This window comes from Neolamprologus multifasciatus, chromosome 18, assembly GCF_963576455.1.
Source record: "Neolamprologus multifasciatus chromosome 18, fNeoMul1.2, whole genome shotgun sequence".
NCBI classification, from domain to species: Eukaryota; Metazoa; Chordata; class Actinopteri; order Cichliformes; family Cichlidae; genus Neolamprologus; species Neolamprologus multifasciatus.
The window spans coordinates 28,071,748-28,080,913 of NC_140456.1; the positions used below are offsets into that span (position 1 = coordinate 28,071,748).

The following is a 9,166-nucleotide window of genomic DNA, read 5'->3' on the forward strand; positions in this document are numbered from 1 at the left end:
TCGGGTGATGCACCAATCCATGACGCATCTGGGTGCACCACAAATCCACATTTGTAGTGGTTCACTCGTTTTATCTGACAGTATTCCCAGATCGCATCTGCCTCTAACTCTAAACCCCTCTTCATAGGGCCTGTCTGGTGAGTACCTTTTAAGATGCGTTCAGCCAGCAGCTCTTCAGAGGATTTGCTCACATGACAGATCTCTCTAAAACGAGATGCAGTCACTCGTGGTCTCCGTACATTATACCAATCGTCACACTCACTCTGCTCTCGCGTAGCACATTCTATGCTCTGGGACATTTCCAGCGTCACCTCCAGACTTTTCATGTGCAGCTGTTGCTTCCTGGAACAGACAAACATGCACTCTGATGGTTTCAGTCTGTAGTCCTGCAGTGGCAATGATGGTGGAGGTGGAGCATTATGAAGAGTCTGCGCTTTCTCTTTGGATGGTTGCTGATAAGAAAGTGGACTTCCTTGTTGCACCTTGCCAAAACGTGACTCCACAAGTGGGATATCGTCACTTATTCCCATGGTACAAATCATAGGCCGGTCAGCATCAGAGAAGGTTTGGTACACTTCAGATACCCGCAGAACCGAGAGGTCAGGAAGGTCCCCGTAAAGGCCTTTGTACAGTTTGCTCCTGGATGTTACAGAAAACACACACACACACACACAAACATTTTAAATTTAAGGGAAATCTACTACAATTACAGGTACAATAATAGCTATATATATATATATATATATATATATATATATATATATATATATATATAAATATATACACACATATATATATATGTACATACACACACACACATTTTACAAATGAACATTATGACTAATGATTAGAGGTGTGAAATTCGAAAAACACCTCCTGAATGATATGTAACAAAAAAGCATAATAATTTTAAACAGATTTTCAGTTTTCAGATTAGACTTCAGACAGAATACCATGATGTCATAGTGCTACTGGGGGACAAGAAGTCAACTTTCTTATTCATTACATTTGCCATGGCAGATCAAAACTTTAAATTTATAAATGCTGAAACAAGTCATTTTTATTAGTTGCTAGGCCCTAAAACTCACCATATTAACACTAGAATCTGCTTTTTAACAATAATTAGTTGCCCCCCATTCTGTATTAAATAGTATTTCCCTAACGAATGTTGTGATGATATCTGAAACCTCATCAGTAGCAAGCACTTACCGCACTCCCTCTGTGGTCTTTCTTGTTTTGGGTTTGGCTGAGAGCACAGCCATCTTCTCAACAGGGCCAGGCTTTATCCCCTATTACAATATGGAAAAAAATAATTATAAAATATAAAGTTACATTAAAAATATTGCGATGATTGCACTCACCATAACTCTGGGCTTATGCCACTGTTGTTCACCTTCAGTGCAGCTCAATATTGGGGGAACGACTTGGACTTTCAACTGCGAATAGTGTGCAGATTGAAACAGAAGAGCAACACAATGGTTGCACAGAGCTTTTCCAGCCTTGCACGTGCAGGAGAAGTGCAGCAGTTGCACAGGCAGCAAATCTTTTAGGACCACCTACAAAGTACAATATTTCAATGTATTTAATGTCATCAATTAATATCCTTAGAAAGTATTATCCATGTTTGCCCGATGCATTTATTTCTGAACACCTCCCTGATATGACAGCCTGACATGATCCTATGATACATTATGCACTATATACACTAAACACAATTTCACACTGCCTCTTTTTCATGATCATACGCTGAGTTTGTGAGATTTCTCTGTTTTCCTCATAGACCTGAAGCACTCTGCCCTGACCACCACCTCTCCTGAGCCCTGCTCTTTGTCAGACACTGTAGAAAAACAACAATTTCAGTAAAGTTAGTAATAGAATAACGTGTTAGTTGGTAAGTATAAGCATAGAAACATATATAGACCCTTGAAGCAGACATTCTCATAAAAAAAATCTAATGATAAGTTTTTATGTTTGATGAGTGTAGATCGATTGGTTGTTTACATCACTCAATGCAAGCATAACTGCATTACAAAATGAGAAGACACATCGTCCACACTCGGAAGCACATCTCTGTATAGTGACAGTTCTTATGATTTAAACAGGCAAATGTTCAGCATGCAAACTACGGGTGAACAATAGTGAAAGCCAGATGTTTCCCCCATTATGTCGATATTAGCAAGCACAGTTAAATACACACATACACAGCATGTCAACAAACCGTAAAAAAGCCCTATATAAAAATAAATAAATGAATGATTGCTGTTAAGGGTCTCTACATATTAGTATTTCTGAAGGATATGTTGTGACTTACCTTCAAAATTATACAGATACTGACAAATATAAAATTTTAATCCCTTTTCTCTTTTGTTCTGAGGCGCAGGGGAAAAAATATCGACAAGTCGATGAACATCATTTACAGTTATATTAGGTAAATGACCAAGACATCTAGAGAAATGTAAATCGCCGCTTAATTCATTCATTTGGTTAACTTGTTTTGGAGCTTAAACAAGGCGCGAATAGGACACCGGAAAGAAAGCTCCCCACAGGAGTTTCCGCACCGGAAGTAGCATATGCTAACGTGCACATAGTCCATTGGCTAGAATCTAAAGTGTATCATTCCATACCAGTTGGTGGCGGTAATGCACCTTTCAGTTGTTTGCCAACCGCCAATAGAAATGTAAGGAAGAAGAAAGTGTATCACAGCTCAGGAAAAAAAAGCACCGAAATAAAGCACCGAAATGCGCGCTGCTTTTCGGTCTGGTTACTACCGTTTATGTCAGAACCGGTGCCATGATGGCACCGGATACCGGTACCCATCCCTAGTTATTATATGAGTATTTTATTGGTTACGTTTGTCTTTGCTTTTGTTACAGTGCACTGAAATAAGAACATCTGAGAGGAGTGATCCACCGGTGGTGATATTTTGGTATTTTGTGAGTTCCTGATTTAACAAATCAGCTCTTTAATCCAGGCCTGAGAGATTGAACTTTAAAGCGCTATAACATTCTTACTGAAAACAGTTGCAAAGTATTTTTCTCCATAATTATAATGGGCTCTGGAGAAATTCACTTATATGGGACATTGATCACATGAGAAGTCCTGAACCTAAAAGGATTGCAGCGAGTCAATCCAGTCCAAAAAAAAAAAACAAGGAACTGTTTTCCTTTAAAATGATGACGTCATCTTGCTGGTAATGGAGGCGTGATTAGGTTGCGCGTGAGACTCCATTATCAGCAATATCTGGTATGAATGTGTGTGAATGTATGCATGTGACTGGACTGTGATGGACTGACGACTAAATGTTTAAACTGACTTGACACTGAGACAAAAACGATACCGACTTTAGGATTAGTACATGTCTACAAACAATTCACCCAGCCTGTAAAAGAAGGGTGGATGTTTTGTCTCGCTTTGTTTTGTTTTTGCAGGAGTAGGAGGACAGAGACTAGGGGGGGAGGCTGTAGCTTCACATGAGTGTGAACTGCAGACTTAACCCTTTGGTTGCTAATTTTGAGCTACTGATGTTTCCATCAAGAAAATTGGGTTTTATTAGCTGTGTTTCGATTAATGCAGCACATTATATTGTTGGGAATGTTAAATGCTAAAGTGAAGAGAAGCTTTGATTTCACTCATGACTGAACATGTTATTATTAACCATAGCGGGCCACTGTAAAAAGTCAATCAATTTTGATAGAAAAAGCAAGAAAAAACTCTATTGATACCTATAACAGGGGAATGATAGACTGTCACTTTCAAAATAGAGATATGTAATGACAAACGTTGGTCAAAGTCATTTAGGTTCTCCATTGAAATAGTCAATAATTTAGAAAAGTAACATAGAACCGACAGGGGCATGTGCTGAGATGTGGTGCTGCACAAGAACAAGAGCAAAATAAAGAAAAATTATTGTGTTTAGCTTTGATAAATTCAAATTAAAATGTACCATTACACTCAGAGGATCAATATGAAATTGAATATATGCTAATTTTGTATGAAGTACATGACTGATAGCTGTTCTGTCCTGAGCTTTTGTTTTTACAGCGCCCACTTGACCACACCAACAGTTTCTCGCCACCAAAATGGGGTACTTGCAAAGAATAGGGAGGAATATCATCAGAAGTGGGAAAGGTAAGCCCCGATGGGGGTGATAATGTAACACACCCAAAGAAAGATTTTAGGTCTGACCAACCGTCTCAGTCGTGGGCAAAACGATGACAGTCAATAAAATTCTAAAAGATAATTTAGTGACAAAAAATATCAAGAGATAAAAGATAAAACAGTCCAGTGTCCCATTCATGAATCAAATAAAAACACACAGTCCCAAGGCCAGAGCCAGCTATGCCACACGGCCAGTTGCACTCCACATGTTGCCTTTAACAGGGGTAGAAGTTATCCTTGGAGACCCACTACCCTGCAAGCATATAGCCAGTGATCACTCCAACCTGTGCAACTATGCTGCCTTTAGGCTGTGGCATATAATAGGCCCTGGCCTGCACAGAGAGACAAAAATGACACCTTCAGTATAAAATTCATAGCGCAAAACCCATCCATCCCAAACATATCAGATTATCACATTACATACATGCACAGAGAGACAAAATGACACAGCAGTGTTTGTAGTGTGGGCTATAAGTAGACCAGTGTATCAGTGCAATCAAGTACACCTGCCTCTAATTAGTCCAACCCCATTCCAGCCATTGGCTCACCAAAAATGTGACACACACACAAAAAACCACTCCCAACCCAGTGCAACTTCACACAATAATATGGAGCTGAATTAAGACAGGCACACTGGTCTACCATGTTACAATAACACCATTAATTTCACGTATGGTCAAATTCTTAAGATTTGACCCCAAACATGAAAAATTCTTCAAACATTTAGAGACAGAGTGGAGTTCTAGATAAACATAATGCAACAAATCACATAAGGATGGAGCGCTGGAATCAATAAGATGATGAAAAACACGCAGGAAAAATGTTGATCATGTTGAGTATGTTTATTCCAGTGTGCAGAGATTGGCTAATCTGACCAGGAAATGTTATAAATGGATTGTCGGAACAATCAGCGTTAAAATCACCTTTGACAGTCCAGACTAAGATGGCGTTGGACATCTTCAGGGCGGAAAAGGGTTGGTGTGACCAAGGTGTGGTTTGGCTTGTTGTATGTATATTTCATAATGATACAGCTCTGGATGGACCAGTTACCAGGGCATGGAAGGAGGACAGACTTATTAAATGAGGAGAAGGAATTTTCTGGGATTGGAGATCCTGTGGGTGAGTGGTTGACTAAAAGCATGCATAAAATAAAAGCTATTTTTTGTTATTGATTGGTAATAGATTGATAATTGGCCACATTCACAGTTGTATTGACTTGTAGTGGATGTAGTCTACTTCATGTTTAAGCACTCTAATTAACAGATTGAAAATAGTGACATTAAAGGAAGAATATGCAGCACCACCCTGTCAGATGCCAGTGCCGGTGGGGCTCAGTGATGAATCAGGTGAGCTTCATGGCTGAATTAAAACATAGATGCCCCTGCTGTGGTCAGTAAGGGATAAAAAGGGTGTGTTTTACTGTTATTTTAGCATCAGCATTATTGTTACATTAGAATCATATAACAAACATTGCATTGAACATTTATTGAAGCTATTGACATATTAACATTTGTATTACAGTGATTGTTATAACCCCATGTTAATCTTCTATCTACAGGTGTCAAAAGTAGTCAACAAGTTCATGTTGAAGTGAAGTTCATAATAATACAGGTTTTGTTTGTAGACAATTGTGAAGACGCAGGCTCTGGGCGGAGCCAGGAGTTGAACAGATCTAACATGACAATTAAATTGATTTCATTCCCTAACACAGGATAACAAGACTGGAGCAACGACATTGGATAGGAGAAAGTCTGATACTTTCTAAGATATGAGGTCACTAACCTTTTTTTTTTAATTTTCTAGCTTAATTGAATGGACACATGTTAGAATTAGAAATGGCTAATTTGTTTTTTATGTCTTTTATTAGAATGAGTGGTTTTAATCATTTTTATATATATCTTGCAAATGTGCTTATAATGAGTTGGCACTCGGTCTTTTGAAGGTCATAAGCTTCGTTCGGCGATAGTCCGGACTGATAAAGTGTAGGAAATGCCTTGAGTGCAGCAGGCTAAATGCAAACACGCTTACACACACATACACTAAATTAGGATAAGTCCTTGGGACATTCTGAATGTTCTAAACCAATTCTGAATCACCAAAAGATCAGTAGACAGCAACATTAGATTGTTAGAGCTAGGAAGAGAGGTGTTTTGGTTTTCTGTCTCTTACAGAGAAAGGAACAGACACCAGACGAGGTCACAGATATACGAGGATCCTTGGCAGCAGAGACAGTTACGGTGACTGCGGAAACATCAACTGGGTTCAAGTGTCATGGCATTTTGGGCTCCAGTTAGTCACCTAAAAAGGATGGATCAAATAAACACAGCGATAACCACGAAGGGGTTGACGGAAATCCAGGAACACCACACCAACGACGTTCGAGAGGCTGTTGGTCATAAGGAGAACACCTTTCTGTTCCTTTTCCTGGGGAACACAGCTGTGATCCCAGAATACACAGATCATTGTTTGAAATCGGGGCAGAATAATCCCCTGATCTGTGCAACGACTGAAGGGTTGTCTAACCCCTGAGGTCGAAGGAAACGAGAGCAGAGGATCACCCGACTGGAAGACACTGGTGCCTACAGCAATAAAATAAAGGTTAAAAGCTCCTCGGACAGAGGTTCTAGTCTGAGTACGTTTGGAGGGTATAAGGTAGCACCGAAATAAAGCTGTGGGAGAACTGGGGAGTGATGGGAGTATCATCTGTACCTACTGTTGTTGTTGTAATAATAGTTTTTCTTGTATCTGAACTGCGTAAACACAGAGGTCATGTCACATATAGTTCACCCAACAGGGGGACAAAGGGCCTCAGGAGTAAGGAGAAATGAACCCGGCAACATTGGATTGCAGGGTGTAAGTGAGCTCTTTAAGTCTAAAGAGCTCATCAGGGGGAATTGTGGGATTATGATATTATTTTATGCCATGTTAGACCCCTAATTAAAGATTGTGAATTATTATGTAGTTTCAGTTTGCATTATGCTCCTGAACTAGAAGAAGGTGATAATTATTACATTTGGTAAACTGATTTGCATTACATTAGACTGTTGATTTATTGTGAATGAATGATATTGTTTTATGATGCATTATACTGCTGAGTTATAAGAAATATTGTTCACAGAAAGTCATCGCCTTATTTGTCTGATTAGAAGAGAACAGAGCATACTGCCCCACCTCACCAGGAGCAGATAAACAGGGAGCCAAGGTCGTAGCTTAGGCGCTGTGTGAGAAAGAATGTGAATGTTTAGGCTTTTATGATTAGGTGGGGGCCATTAGAGGCTATAAGAGTTTGATCAAGGCTCCACCATTTTGAGATCTGATGCTGTCTGCTGTATGGTGTCCATCTCCCACGCGTGTGTTCATTAAATCATCGTTTGACTTGACCCGGCCGGACCAGTGTGGTTATTTTTGGTTTTCCTCTTGTATCCATTCCCAATATTTGAATCCGTAACACAGGCAACATGCTTGCTTTTCAAAATGATGGCCATTTCACATGTTATAGCAACAAGGGAGCTTAAGTGATTTTTTTTTAAATTTGATCATTTGAATTTATTTATTTAAAAGGGACAGTGCAGTTTAACATAGTTCAAGTGCAAGACATGAAACTGATGTACCGCACATAGGTTTATAGCTACTGCTAATTTTCAACAATTGTCCCTTGTTGGCCTTACAATCTAAATAGATACATTTGTAGATATTATGTTTCTGTTGCTAAAAGTCAATTTTTTTTCATTCAATATTCTTGGCAATTCTTATTTTAAACTTAGTAGGATTTCAGAAATGTACAGTAAACCTATCCCACTAAACCTTAAACAAATGTTTGATTCAGTGTCCTGTGTAGTGGACAGCAAGACTCCCACATTTTCAACCTGTGTCCACACTTCAGCAAGCAGAGGGCTGAGTGATGTAGAGTTTTTTAAATTCTGGATTTCACTCAGTCAGACTTGCATATAGGATGAGATGGAGGAGTGCAGGGAGGTGAGAGTCAGAGGGCACACCAGCTTCTGAGGAGCCTGAGAAGGAAGCCACTGTCACTTATGGACAAGCGTGTAACCAAAGGTGTTTTTTGGCTCTACCCGTTCTTTCTTTATGGATTCAATTTCAACTCTATTAACACTGGGTTGAAAGACTAACAATAAACATTGATCAACTGATGTAATCAGTGATGTAATCAGTGATGTAATCAGATCACTGATGTAATCAGTGATCAGAAAGCCAGGTTCTTGAAAGTGTCAAAGCACACAAACCACAGGGAGATGCTCATCTCTGCAGGCAGCCCAAACATTTATAAGCTGCATATCATACATTAATATCTATGACATGACTTGAATCTGGATATATTCAGTACTATTTATAGCGATTTCAATGCGTATAGACAGATTGTTTAAGACTGTTACTTTCCAGCACTGCCCAGATGACTTCAATGTGTGATCAGACGATAGAAGGCCAGTGCAGATGTTTCCTACAGCACTTACGCAATACCTATTAACCATAATAGGCTTCAGCTGTGGTCTCTTTGCTCCAGCACAGACCACTCAAACACTGGGATGCCCTTCTCTGAACTTCACCTTCCTTTTTTAAATCAAGTATTTATCTTCATCTAACAGTTCAGAGATCCACATGAAAAAAAAAACAAAACAAAATGAGGGACAGAAGAAAATAAACAACATTTTTGAAAAAAGGTTTTGCTGGAACATGTTTCTTTCAACCACATATAGTAGCCACGGTAATCTTTCAGGATTTGTGGAGGGAGAAATCAAGTCAAACAGTTCTGAAGCAAACTGATGTATTCTGAGAGAATTAAAAGACATTATAACAAGTTAAATGTAACATTTTTATTGTTACTATCAGGAGAGTGTTGTGAGATTTGTTGTTTGAAGACAAAAAGTAACCTTTTTGATTGATTAGGTAATGTTACTAGGTTTAAGAATGTAAAGGCTCAGTTTAGGAAAAGCACCCGTGAAGCTTCACTGCAGCACATGTAAAAACCTCCCAACACAAATAACACCAG

General features: G+C 39.1%; 1 pseudogene; it reads right to left on the bottom strand.

Annotated features, from left to right (window-relative positions):
• Positions 1–93: 93 nt before the first annotated feature.
• LOC146498242 (uncharacterized) lies at positions 94–3,807 on the bottom strand (annotated as a pseudogene).
• Positions 3,808–9,166: the final 5,359 nt, after the last annotated feature.